Genomic DNA, 12,738 nt, shown 5'->3' with positions numbered 1-12,738 from the left:
CCCTGTTTTATTTATGTATTTAGAATTCCTTGTAAATGTAGATGTTCATTCAAAGGTCAGATTTTTTTAAATAGCGTTGGTACGTTGCTTTAAAGAATCGCATAGCAGAACACATGCTCTGTTTTAAAGGGTGCAACCATTGGAGTAAACATCGTTGTGTTTTTTCCCAAATCTGGGTCGCATCGGCAAAGCTGTTTTCTCCAATGAGATTGCCTGCCACGGAAAGCTGGGGTTTGCTGTGAGTGGGCCAGGTATGCCAACAGCCTACTATTCTTATTACCAAATTCAAATATGCGCTGCGCCTGGTATAAAAAAATGTTTCCGGGTCTTTTCTACTAATACAAGATCTAAGTGGCGCACCCCTTCCCTCCAACCTCTATATGTATCTGAATTGGGGTTTGCTATGTATTCCACCTCTGCATCTGTCACTTTCCTTTCTGCCTCCAGGAGTTTCTACTGCCTATCCGATCTAAGTTGTTTAATAACAACGGGCTACTGAGCCCCTAAGTGTGGCCTTAAACGCATCCCAGGTGACTCCGACAGGGGCCCCTGCCCGGTTGTCCACCCAGAAGTCACCAATAGACGACTGCGTAGACCTCTCAAAACTTTCCTCCTTGAGCCACAATGGGCTCAACCTCCACACCACGTACCCTCTCGGTCTCTCCATGTCAAAGGTGACCAGAAGTGGGGAGTGATCCGAGACAGCACGAGGCAGATATTGGGCCTCCAGCACTCTCGGCAATAATTCATTGGACACAAAACATAAATCAATCCTAGAAAGAGTATTAAACATGGTGGAGTGACAGGAGTAAGCTCTAACATGTGGGTTTTTCCACCTCCAGGCCTCCACCAGGTTATATGACCCAATACACTGAGCCAGCGGGGAGCCATGCTTAGGCGCCATTCCAAATCTGTCAGCATCAGGTGAGAGCACCACATTCATATCCCCAGCAAGAATAATGAGACCCTCTGCAACTCGGAGGGCAGCATCCATTATTATTCCCCATACTTCTATAGTAAAGGGGGGAGGAATGAAGAGGTTAGATTCATCACCACATTCAAAGAACAACATTTGCAAATTAAAGGAATCCTTCAGAGATACTGGTATCTCTTGAAGGGGGATCTCCTCTTAGCAAAACATCTCCCGGAATATCCGGGTATCACGTATAGGAGATCACGATCTTTGAAGGATTCTCTAGTACAAAGTCATTTCTCCCCTCCCCGTAAAGGTGGGTCCTAAACAAACAGGATGTACCCCGTGCCACAAATGTGGTTTTTGCAGATATTTACATGCATCGAGATCCATATGTCTGCCAAATGGTCGTTTATTTGAACCCAAATTTGCTGTGACCTGTCAATCAGTGGGGGTGGTGTACATTATGGTTTGTCAATGCAATGCTTTCTATGTTGGGAAGACAAAGCGTCCCTTCTTCCACCGCATCAGGGACCATGTGTCCCTGGTGCGGGGGAAGAAGATGGAAACTCCAATCAGCCGACATTTTGGTTTATATCATCAGTTCAACGATGGTCTCATGCACTTCTTTCCTTTGGAATATGTTCCCCCGGGAGATAGAGGGGGGGATTATAATCATACTCTTTTACAACGAGAGACTCGATGGATATTTAATTTGGAGGCTACCCGATCCCCGGGACTTAATGATGCAATCAGTTTCGAACCTTTTCTTTAAATGACTTTTTTTTTTTTTTTTTTACCCCCTGGTATATTGTAATAATAAATGATTGTATTTTGTCAAATAGGCAATATATTGGCGTGGATGTCTGATGGCTCGCGGATTGGGAGGGGGCTCCATACCTGAGGGGGACCCTCCGAGTGCTCCTTGCCCTTCCTGGGTCTGTACGGGCACCCCGGGGCGGGTCTGACCTACAACCTTTTCCAACCAGTTGGGGGTTCGATCGGCCCGCCCCGTTTCTAAATGTGAGGTCCCCTTCTCTCTTTTTTTGCTTGTCTGTTGCAAACAATTCTTTTTTCCATCTTTGAAATCAGGGATGTATGGTGATTGACATTTATGTCGGCCCATTTTCATCTCTGTGTATTTGCACTTTGATTTATCCGAGAGTAAGATCAGGGCATATTGCCCTTAGCCATCATGGCTGCCTGTCTCTGACCGAATGTCAGGTCTCTATCAGAGTACTGGCACAGATGGATCATCACTGGCAAATTTCCTGACTCTGGCCAGAATCCAACATGGCCGACGCGCTATACGGACGTAAATCACGTCCTTCGCGCATGCGCATCTGCCATCTAGACGCGCACGAAGGAGATCGCTTGTAAATCTCCTGACTTTTAGCCAGAATCCAACATGGCCGACGCGCTATATGGACGTAAATTACGTCCTTTGCGCATGCGCACTCGCCATCTAGACACGCACGGAGGAGATCCTCCCAGTAGGTGTGCCCGCAGCCCGGCGGTGACGTCAGATGCCGCCGGGCTGGAAGCACGAGTTATAATGCGGGTCCCGGTCAGTGTCATCCAAGCAAGCGATGGAAGCCGACATGTGGAGCTGCTGCACGTATGAAAAAGCACTTAAACCTTTTTGACTGTATCATACCACTATATTCAACAGGTAGGAATGGAATGGCTCTGATGGGACTAGACGGATGATCCGGAAGTCCAAGTCTAGAGTCACGCATTCTATATTCTTGAGATGTTTATACAACACTGATGGGGACATGGCTTTTCTTCTTTTCTTTCAGAAAACAGCACAGAGAGATCTCTTGTGTTCAGAATTTATACCTTGTTTAATCTCTATCTGACAACACATAGGGTTCGTAGGTACTGGGTATGCCTAACTGGTTCTAGTTCAGCCATTTCCTTGGCTCCACCAGGTATGTTCTATAGTGTTTATTGTGCCATTTTTGACACTTCATTGAAGTGGTCTACATATATTATATTATATATATGTTTCTCGTGCTTCTGCAGATCCCTGGGGGGGAGCAATTGGGGGGTCCTCGGTGGGTGCCCTCGCCACGGTCCGCATGCTTGATGACAAAAAAGTTTGTCCTCACTTAAGTACTAATAGATGCATAGAACATTTGAAAACTACGATAGACAATTTGTATTAATTTACCAGACATATTGGGTAAGATGCTTTTCTTGTTCTCATTTGTTATATATTTTTTTATTTTCATTACAATATTTTTTACTTTTATTTTTCACCTTTTTCATTGTATTTGTATTCTTCACACATTTTATTTTATTTTCATTCTTATCTTTATTTTGACCCTATCTGCAATCTCCATAGAGGAGAACTATATTTTATACCTTATGTATTCAATCTTGGGACACCATCCATATGGTATGGTCTGGTTGTTCCCTTTTGGAGAACTAATAGGTTACTGAATATTGATATGCAAACTATGCTCTGTGTTTTAATACTCTAAGGGTGGGGGCTTCATTCCTCTCCAACCAATATGCTGGACATGAATGAATCCTACCACCAGATCTACTCAATGTAGATGTGTCAGCCTATGTGGGCAAAACACCTCTTGTACCCCTCGGGGTTGTGTGTGTACAGAACTATCTATGTATTTGTATCTCTAAACAAATGATCTGTTTGTATAATTTCAGTTTTCTACTGATTGCCGTATTCTGCAATTGTCCTGAGGAAGCTCAGAAGAGCGAAACATGTAGGAAAGAGACAATGCAGTTTAAATCGTATATAAATGTGGTAACTTATGGAGCCTTGTAGGCTTATATACCAACTTTTGTATACCCGCATCTTTTATTTTATATGGAAATGGATGTAATTGTTTGATAAATGCTTTTTGTACACTAAAATAAAAACTTCAATGATTTTATTTATGGATTGAATATATTTGGTGCCGTTGTAAAAGTCCCGGGGGTTGGTTACCCTCCAGTCCCCCTTTTTTTCAATTTCCCCTTTTCTTCAAATAATATTAGCCAGAATGGTTTTTGGCCAGAAAATTAAATGAGGGGGGCAACCCCCTCATTATTCACTTAATAAGTTTCTAATTATGTGAGATCCAACGTCAAAACCACTTGATCTTACCGGATCTAACAAATATTTTTTTTCTGGCCAAAATTGCATGTGGGGGGCTAATCCGTCCATAATATCTCTATTTTGATGGGAAAGGAGATAAGGGGAGGGGGCAGCCCCTCTCATTAATCTCTTAATAAGTCTCTAATTATGTGAGATCTAACATTAAAACCACTTGATCTTAGCGGATCTAACAAATATATTTATCAGCCTGAATGATTTTTGGCCAGAAAATTTGATAAGGCGGGCTGATGACGGGTTAGCCCCCCTGCAAATAACTGTTAATATTGCTTCTTCTGTGTGAGAACTAACACAAACAGTTGATCTAACCTGATCTAAAAAAGATCTAACAAACTGAATACGATTTTTTTTAAATATTGATATGGGGGGGGCTAACCCGGCAAAGGTACTTTTACCTACTGTGCATTGTAATAAATCACAGCAGAGGGAGGCTAGAGGTTACAGAAAGGTCACTGTGCAATACAAACAACCAAACATTGAATACCAAAAATGGTCCTCAGTGATCAAAAAAAGCCTGGCCCTTCTAGGCTAAATATTATCCTTGGAGGCCAAAAATGGGCCCCAGTGAAAAAAAACAGCACACCCAGCTGTTTTTGGTCACCGACAGGGGCGGACGGACCAGTCGGTCACTCGGGTGCCGCCCGAGGTCATTAGGGGCCCGGCCCGGTCTCGGCCACATGAGAGGCCACTTGAAGTGGCTGTGCCGTATCACATGCCGTGATCATGCCGATTACAGTACTGCTAACGGTACTTCTAACGGTGCGCTGCTCCCCGCCGCCCCCCTCCTTCCCTCCCGTCCGTCCCAGGTGATGTCACAACGCATACCGTACAAGCACCTGGGACGGACGGGAGGGGAGGAGGGGCCAGCGGGGAGCAGTGCGCCGTTAGCAGTATTGTAATTGGCATGATCGCGGCATGTGATACGGGCACAGCAGAAGAGTGGAGGGGCCGGCGGGGAGCTGCGCCGTTATTATCGGCATTCGGTAAGTGAAGCCTGGGCCTGCCACAAGTGATGGGAGGCGGCGGTACAGAATGCATGGGGCCCCGGATCCCCCCCAACCCACAGTGTCCCCCGTGTGTGTGTGTCCCCCTGTGTTTGTGTCCCCGTGTGTGTGTGTCCCTGTCCACCTGTGTGTGTCTCCCCCTGTGTGAGTGTGCGTGTCCCCCTGTGTGTGTGTGAGTGTATCCCCCCTCTGTGTGTGTGTGTGTCCCTGTGTGTGGTGTGTGTGTGTGTCCCCGTGTGTGTGTCCCCCTGTTTGAGAGAATGTGTCCCCCTGTGTGTGTGTGTGTGCCTCCCCTTGTGTGTCTCCCCCTGTGTGTGTGTGTGTGAGAGAGTCTTCCCCCCTGTGTGTGTGTTTCCCCCTGTATAAATGTGTGTGTCTGTGTGAGTGATTGTGTGTCCCACCATGTGATTGTGTGTCCCCCCCGTGTGAGTGTGCGTGCCCCCCGTGTGAGTGTGTGGTGTGTGTGTGTGTCCCTGTGTGTGTCCCCCTGTGTGTGTGTGTGTCTCCCCCTGTGTGTGTGTGTGTGTGTGTGTGTGTGTGTTTCTTGCCCTGTGTCTCTCCCCCTGTGTGCGAGTGTCTCCCCCTGTGTGTGTGTGTCTTCCCCTGTGTGTGTCCCCGTGTGTGTGTAAGTGGTTCCCCCTGTGTGTGTGTGTGTCCCTGTGTGAGCGTGTGCATTCTTCCTCCAGTTTCCCCCCTGTGTGCTCCCCCCGTGTCTGCCTGTGCAGGTGTGGCGCCCAAGGGGGCCCCATGAGCTTCTATTGCCTGGGGGCCCCATTAGTTGTCAGTCCGCCCCTGGTCACCTGACCTTTGAATGCCAAAAAGGTCCTCGGAGTGTGCCTTTTTTAGTCACCAAGGACCATTTTGGGCATTTAATCACTTCAGCGCCGGACCATTTGGCTGGCCAAATACCAGAGCACTTTTTGCAATTCGGCACTGCTTCGCTTTAACCACTTGCCGACCATTGCATTCTGATGTACGTCCCTACTTTGGGGACAAACAGAGGCGTCTTTAGGGGGTGGCCATAGTCTGGGACCAATAGCCCAGAGTCTTGAGTCTCGGTCCAGAATGCAGGGAACAGGGGCAGACTGAGCCATGGTTGGCTCCAGCTTTAGCTCTGCCCCGCTTCCACCCGACTTTACTCTTGGTCACTGATTGCTATAGCCGCCTGGCGGCTAGCAACCATTAACATCACTGCCCACTGTGCCCACACTGCCCAACATTCAAAGCAGAGGAGGATTGCACTTCCTCCTCCTCCGCGCTAGTGCTCATGGGGCCTGGCCTACGACTTCTGGTCTGGATTGTCCCGCAGCTGTTATGGTAGCGTGTAGTGTAGAGCCCAGGAGGGAGAGAAAGGGATGACGTCGCCACCCTGAGCAGCATTCGCAGCGGCTCCCTTAGCCTACACTCCTCCAATCTTAGTCCTCTCCCAGCTCGCTGTCCTGGAGCAGGAAGAAGGCAGCAGAAATGACAATGCGGCGGCCGCACCACATCAATACCCACTTGGGTGGGCGGCTCTCCTCTGGCTGCCTTGCACACCAGCACCACGGATGAGCTGCTGCTGTAGTACCTGAACAAATGAAGTCTATCTCCTCCTGGTCAGGTAGGTCAAGCAAGTTTGTATGTCAGGTACCAGGTCAGTGTGTGTCAGGTAGGTCAGTGTATGTCAGTGTGTGTCGTGTAGGTCAGTATATGTATGTCAGGTAGGTCAGAGTGTGTCGTGTGGGTCAGGTAGGTCAGTGTATGTATGTCGGGTAGGTCAGTGTGGGTCACGTAGGTCAGTGTATGTATGTCAGGTAGGTCAGTGTATGTATGTCAGGTAGGTCAGCGTGTGTCGGGTAGGTCAGTGTGGGTCACGTAGGTCATCCTTTTTTCCCACAAATAGAGCTTTATTTTGAAGGTATTTGATTGCCTCTGCAATTTTTTATTTTTTTTGCGATATAAACGGAAAAATCTAAAATATTGAAAGAAATTTATATTTTCTGCTTTTTGTTAAAAGAAAAATCCAATAAACTCAATTTTATTCATACTTTAAGGTCAAAATTTATTCAGCCACATGTCTTTGGTAATGTTAATAAGCGTATATTTATTGGTTTGCGCAAATGTTATAGCATCTGAAAACGATGGTACATTTTCTGGAATTTACGCATCTTTTAGTTTATGACTGCCTATCTCATTTCTTTAGGTGCTAATATGGCATAGTTGACTTCTTTTTTTCCCTTGTTTCCCAAGGTGACCATCTTGGTGTTAAGAGGGTTGAGGGTGCCAAAAGTGAGTGCCTATGGCAACATCACCCTGAAAGCATCTGATACTAAGCAGGGACGGGCCTGATTAGTACCTAGATGGGAGACCGCCTGGGAATACCCTCTTGAGAAATGCCAAGATGGTCACCTTGGGGAACCACAAAAAAAGGCGGTCTCCCATCTAGGTACTAAACAGGCCCATCTCTGCTTAGCCTTCAAGGCCAGGTGAGCTTGGGTGCTTTCAGAGTGGAATGGCCAGAGGCAATCTCTTCTGGCACCCAAAACCCTCTTGAGAAATGCCAAGAAGGTCATCTTGGGAAACCAGAAATAAAAAACAGGTCAACTCTAAAAAAAAAAAAAAAAAGCCTACAGCACCTGGTATTCCCAGACGGTCTCCCATCCAGGTACTAACCAGGCCCTACCCAGCCCATAGGCAATCTCTTTGGGCACCCTCATCCCTCTTGACAAATGCAAAGATGGTCACTAGGCCCGACCCTGCTTAGCCTTCGAGATCAGACGAGATTGGGCGCTTTCACGGTGATATGGCCGTAGGCAATCTCTTTGGGTATCCCCAACCCTCTTTGACAAGCGCCAAGATGGTCACCTTGAGAAACAAGGGAAAAAAACAAGTCAACGGCAAAAAAATAAAAAATTACGGCACCTTGTATTCCCAGGCGGTCTCCCACTCAGGTACTAACCAGGCCCGACCCTGCTTAGCCTCTGAGATTAAACGAGATTGGTTGCTTTCAGGGTGTCGTGGCCATAAGCAATACCTTTGGGCACTCTCAACCCTCTTGACAAGCACCAAGATGGTCACCTAGGGAAAGTAGGGGAAAAAACAAGTCAACGCCCAAAAAAAAAAAAGAAGCAAATGGGACTGGTTATTGCCAGGATGTCTCACATTTGTTACTAACTAGTAGACATGTGCGCTTCGTTTCGTACGAATCGCAAATTCGTACGAATTTCTCAAAATTTGTACGTTCGGGAGGATCCGAAATACAAATTGCCGTGCGTCCGAATTCTGTACGGAATACGAACTTTTGTTTACGAATTCCGGATCTCAATCATTATGCTTATCATGACTTGCAGAAGACTTCTGTGATAGAAGTCAATGTAAATTGCCTGAAGACATCAGTGAAGGACTTTCAACCTCTCTGGGCAGGCTGCCAAGAAAAGAACAAAATGATACAATGTTTCTTCTTCAATGGGCTGAACTCCGTGTGTAGAAGTTTTCAGTTTAACCATTTAAAGACTAAATCTTTTCTGACACTTGTTGCTTACAAGTAAAAATCCAGTATTTTCTGCTAGAAAATCACTCAGAAGCCCCAAAAATTATATATTTTTTTTTTAGCAGAGACCCTAGGTAATAAAATAGCGGTTGTTGCAATATTTTGTGACGTGGTATTTGTGCAGAGGTCTTTCAAATGCAAATTAGCCCTTTATCATGGTGCAGGTGTCATTGCTGTATGTCACACTGCTGTCAGTGCTCTCTATCACGGTGCAGGTGTCATTGCTGTATGTCACGCTGCTGATGTCAGTGCTCTCTATCACGGTGCTGTTGTCAGATCACTCTATCACGGTGCAGGTGTCATTGCTGTATGTCACGCTACTAATGTCACTGCTCCCTAGAGGTCGACTGAAAAAAAAAAGGGCTAACTTGCGTTTGAAAGACCTACTGGATTTTTACTTGTAAGCAACAAGTGTCAGAAAAGATTTAGTCTTTAAATGGTTAAACTGAGAACTTCTACACATGGAGTTCAGCCCATTGAAGAAGAAACATTGTATCATTTTGTTCTTTTCTTGGCAGCCTGCCCAGAGAGGATGAACGTCCTTCACTGATGTCTTCAGGCAACTTACATTGACTTCTATCACAGAAGTCTTCTGCAAGTCATAATAAGCATAATGAGCAATGTTTTTGCCTTTAAATTTATCGTAAAGAACGTTCGTACACGTTAACGACAATTCGTATTTCGTACGAAACAGAACGGAATTTCGGGCACGAAATACGAAGTACGAATTAATTTTATTACGAATCAAAATGGAACAGAACGAAATGAATTTATCGACGGCGTCCATGTCTACTAACCAGGGCAGACGCTGCTCAGCCTCCGAGATCAGACAAGATCAGGCACTTTCAGGGTGATGTGGCCGTATTAAATCTCTTTCGGCACCCTCAACCCTCTTGAGAAACTCCAAGATGGTCACCTTGGGAAACAAGTGAAAAAAACTAATCGTCGCCAAAGAAAAAAAAAAAAAGAAACCTACGGCACTTGATAATCCCAGGGGGTCTCCCCATCCAGGTTCTAGCCAAGCCCGACCCTGCTAAGCCTCCGAGATCAGGCGCTTTCAGGGTCATGTTCCCATAGGCAATGTCTTTCGGCACCCTCAACCCTCTTGACAAACGCCAAGATGGTCACCTTAGGAAACAAGGGAAAAAAACAAGTCAACAACAAAAAAAAAAGAAACCTACAGCACTTGGTATTCCTAGGGGGTCTCCCATCCAGGTTCTAACCAGGCCCAACCCTGCTAAGCATCCGAGATCAGATGAGATTAGTTGCTTTCAGGGAGATGTGGCCATGGGCAATCGCTTTGGGCACCCTGAACCCTCTTGAAAAAAAAAGCCAAAAAAAGAAAAAAAAGAGAAGCCTATGGCACCTGGTATTCCCAGGCAGTCTCTCATCCGGGTACTAACCAGGCCTGACCATGCTTAGCCTCCGAGATTAGTCACTTTGAGGGTGATGTGGCCATAGTCAATTTCTTCAGACACCCTCAACCATCTTGACAAACGCCAATATAGTCACCTTGGGAAACAAGGGAAAAAAACAAGTAAACGCAAAAAAAAATAAGCCTACGGCACCTGGTATTCCCAGGCGGTCTGCCATCCAGGTATTAACCAGGCTCAGCCCCTGCTTAGCCTCTGAGGTGAGACAAGATGGGGCGCTTTCAAGGTGATGTGGCCGTAGCCAATCTTTTTGGGCACCGTCAACCCCCTTGACAAATGCCAAAATGCACTTTGGGGAAACAAGGGAAAAAACAAGTCAACGCCCAAATGAAAAAAAAAGGAAGCCTACAGCACCTTGTATTCCTAGGTGATCTCCCATCCAGGTACTTACCAGGCCCGACCCTACCCATGGGCAATCTCTATAGGCAACCTCATCCCTCTTGACAAACGCAAAGATGATCACTAGGCTCGACCATGCTTAGCCTCCGAGATCAGATGAGATTGGGCGCTTTCACAGTGATATGGCTGTATGCAATCTCTTTGGGTATCCTCAACCCTTTTTGACAAACGCCAAGCTGGTCACCTTGAGAAACAAGGGAAAAAAACAAGTCAATGCCAAAAAGAAAAAAAAAAGAAGCCTATAGCACCTGATATTCCCAGGCGGTCTCCCATCCAAGTACTAACCAGGCCCACCACTGCTTAGTCTCCGAGATCAGATGAGATGGTGCGCTTTCAGGGTGATGTGGCCGTAGGCAATCTTTGTGCAACTTCAACCCTCTTGACAAATGCCAAGATGGTATCCATGGGTAAAAAGAGAAAAAAAGAAAAGAAACCTACATCACCTAGTATTCCCAGGCGCTCTCCCATCTGCGTACTAACCCGGCCCGCCCCTACTTCTCCTCAGATATGCGGTGAGATGGGGCGCTTTTAGGGTGATGTGCCCGTAGACAATCTCTTTGGGCACCCTCAACCCTCTTGACAAATGCCAAGATTGTCACCTTGGGAAACAAGGGAAAAAAACAAGTCAACACCAAAAAAATAAACCTACGGCACCTGGTATTCCCAGGCGGTCTCCCATCCAGGTACTAACCAGGCTCGACCCTGCATAACCTCCGAGATCGGATGAGATGGGGTGTTTTCAGGGTGATGTGCCCATAGGCAATTGCTTTGGGCACCCTCAACCCTCTTGACAAACACCAACATTGTCACCTTGGGAAACGAGAGAAAAAAACAAGTCAACACCAAAAAAAAATAATAATAATATTTACGGCACCTGGTATTCCCAGGCGGTCTCCCAACTAGGTATAAATCAGGCCCGATGCTGCTTAGCCTCTGAGATAAGACGAGATTTGTCGCTTTCAGGGTGATGTGGTCTTAGGCAACCACTTTGCGCATGCTCAACCCTCTTGACAAAATGCCAAGATGGTCACCTTGGGAAACAAGGGAAATAACAAGTCAACGCCAAAAAAAAGAAAAAAAAAAAGAAGCATGTGGCAATGGGTATTCCCAGGCAGTCTCCCATCCAGCTACTAACCAGGCCCAACCCTGCTTAGCCTTTGAGATCAGGTTCTTTCAGGGTCATGTGCCCATAGGCAATCTTTTTGGACAGCCTCAGCCCTCTTGACAAACGCTACAGTGGTCACCTTGGGAAACCAGGGAAAAAAACAAGTTGATGCCAAACCTACGGCACATGGTATTCCTGGGGGTCTCCTATCCAGATCTAACCAGGCCCGACCCTGCTTAGCCTCTGAGATCAAACAAGATCGGTTGATTTCAGGGTGTCGTGGCCATAGGCAATCTCTTTGGGCACCCTCAACCCTCTTGACAAGCGCCAAGATGGTCACCTCAACGCCAAGTCAACGCCAAAAAAAAAACAAAAAACAAAAAGAAGCCCGTGGCACTGGGTATTCCCAGGAGGTCTCCCGTTTGTTACTAACCATTTCAGACGCTGCTCAGCCTCCGAGATCAGACAAGATCGAGCACTTTCAGGGTGATGTGGCTGTAAGAAATCTCTTTCTGCACCCTCAACCCTCTTGACAAACGCCAAGATGGTCACCTTGGGAAACAAAGGAAAAAAACAAGTCAACGCCAAAAAAAAAAAGAAACCTACTGCACATGGTATTCCTGGGGGTCTCCCACCCAGGTTCTAACCAGGCCTGACCCTGCTAAGCCTCCGAGATCAGACAAGATCGGTTGCTTTAAGGGAGATGTGGCCTTAGGCAATAGCTTTGGGCACCCTGAACTCTCTTGAAAAACGTCAAGATGGTCACCTTGGTAAACAAGGGAAAAAAACAAACTAATGCCAAAAAAAAAAAGAAGCATATGGCACCTGGTATTCCCAGGCGGTCTGCCATCCAGGTACTAACAAGTCCTGAATCTGCTTAGCCTCTGAGATCAGACGCTTTCAGGGTGATGAGTCCATAGACAATCTCTTTGGGCACCCTCAACCCTCTTGACAAACGCCAAGACTGCCACCATGGAAAACAAAGTAAAAACAAGTCAACGGCAAAAAAAAAAAAAAAATTCCTAGAGCACCTGGTATTCCCAGGTGGTCTCCCATCCAAGTACTAACCAGGACCGCCACTGCTTAGTCTCCGAGATCAGATGACATGGTGCGCTTTCAGGGTGATGTGGCCATAGGCAATCTCTTTGGGCACCTTCAACCCTCTTTTTTTTTTTCAGTTTAGTTTTTATTAGAAATATTTTCAGAACATAACAGAAGTATAAATTTC

The 12,738-nt window shown here is 46.4% G+C and overlaps 3 pseudogenes; all 3 read right to left on the bottom strand.

The window, feature by feature from the left end:
- Window positions 1–9,747: 9,747 nt before the first annotated feature.
- LOC143959219 (5S ribosomal RNA) lies at window positions 9,748–9,866 on the bottom strand (annotated as a pseudogene).
- Window positions 9,867–10,641: 775 nt separating this feature from the next.
- Window positions 10,642–10,760, bottom strand: LOC143959129 (5S ribosomal RNA; annotated as a pseudogene).
- Window positions 10,761–11,047: 287 nt separating this feature from the next.
- Window positions 11,048–11,166, bottom strand: LOC143959178 (5S ribosomal RNA; annotated as a pseudogene).
- Window positions 11,167–12,738: the final 1,572 nt, after the last annotated feature.

The sequence above is a fragment of the Lithobates pipiens genome, unplaced genomic scaffold (genome assembly GCF_037356315.1).
Source record: "Lithobates pipiens isolate NorthernLeopardFrog02 unplaced genomic scaffold, aLitPip1_a1.2 Scaffold_67, whole genome shotgun sequence".
Taxonomy (NCBI): domain Eukaryota; kingdom Metazoa; phylum Chordata; class Amphibia; order Anura; family Ranidae; genus Lithobates; species Lithobates pipiens.
This window is presented reverse-complemented; position numbering and strand designations above follow the sequence as displayed.